A 1,353-nucleotide genomic window follows, 5' to 3' on the forward strand; every position below is an offset into this window, starting at 1 on the left:
TTCAGCTCAAAAAACATACAGACTGAAAGGGATGGAAAAAGATCGTTCATGAAAATGGAAACAAACAAACAAACAAACAAAAACAGCTGGTATAGCAATACTTAAACCAGACAAAATAGACTTTAAAACAAACGAAGGAGAACCCAATAGTCCCACTTTTAGGTATTTATCTGAAGAAACTCAAAACACTACCTCGAAAAGATATGTGAATCCATATGTTCACTGCAGCATTACTTACAATAGTCAAGATATGGAGGCAACCTAGGTGTCCATCAATAGATGAATAGATAAAGAAGAGGTGGTACATATATAAAACAGAATGTTACTCGGCCATAAAAATGAATGAAATCTTGCCATCTGCAACAACAGGGATGGACCAGAAGGTATTGTGCTGAGTAAGGTGAGTCAGACAGAGATAGATAAACGCCATGTTATTTCACTTGCTTGTAGAATCTAAAGAACAAAACAAACAAACAAAATGAAAACAAACTTATAGATACAGAGAATATTTTGATGTTTGCCAGATGGAAGGGAGATTAAAAGAGAGAAAAGGGGGAAGGGATTAAGAAACACGAATTGGTAGTTACAAAACAGTCATGGGGATATAAAGTACAGCATAGGGAATATAGTCAATAACATCGCAATAACTATACATGGTGTCGAATGGGTACTAGATTTATCGGGTGATCACTCGTAAGTTACATGAATGTTTAATCACTATGTCGTACACCTGAAACTATTATAATATTGTATATCAACTACAATTAAAAACTTTTAAAAATTAAGGAAAAGAACAGAAGTATAATAAAATGAAAAGAAGGAAGGACCGGAAGTAGTAAATACTAACTAGAAATTAAAATAAATAAAAAAATAATTACTAAAAAGAACAAATTTTAGCAGCCAAATTTGAGGTTTTAATTTTTCATCCTCAGAAAGAAAAAAGGGACAATCAGGAAAAACTTCTAAGAACAGGTTTTCTGATTTTCCACCACAGAAGGAAAGAATGAGAGAGGGTGAACCTACTTAAGTTTTGATAAAAACACCTTCTAGAAAGTTTTTCAAATAAATCATTTCCAAATGCATGCCTCTGTTCATCTTCATTTACACTGAACACACTTTAAGTATTTCCTATTTATCTGGTTTCATTCACACTGGGTTTTAACATATCTAAGTGCAAAGACTCTAATAACCCTATGTTTAATACCTGTGTCTATAAATATACGATTACAGTTAGAATATATTGAGAAGAAAGGCACAAAATCATTAAGAAAATGTTTTTTTCCAAACTCAAAAGAAAAAAAGCCATCTCAATATCATCTCTCTCTCATTTTCCAGAGTACTAACTAAAGTAAA

This window comes from Pteropus vampyrus, unplaced genomic scaffold (genome assembly GCF_000151845.1).
Source record: "Pteropus vampyrus isolate Shadow unplaced genomic scaffold, Pvam_2.0 Scaffold222, whole genome shotgun sequence".
Classification (NCBI taxonomy): domain Eukaryota; kingdom Metazoa; phylum Chordata; class Mammalia; order Chiroptera; family Pteropodidae; genus Pteropus; species Pteropus vampyrus.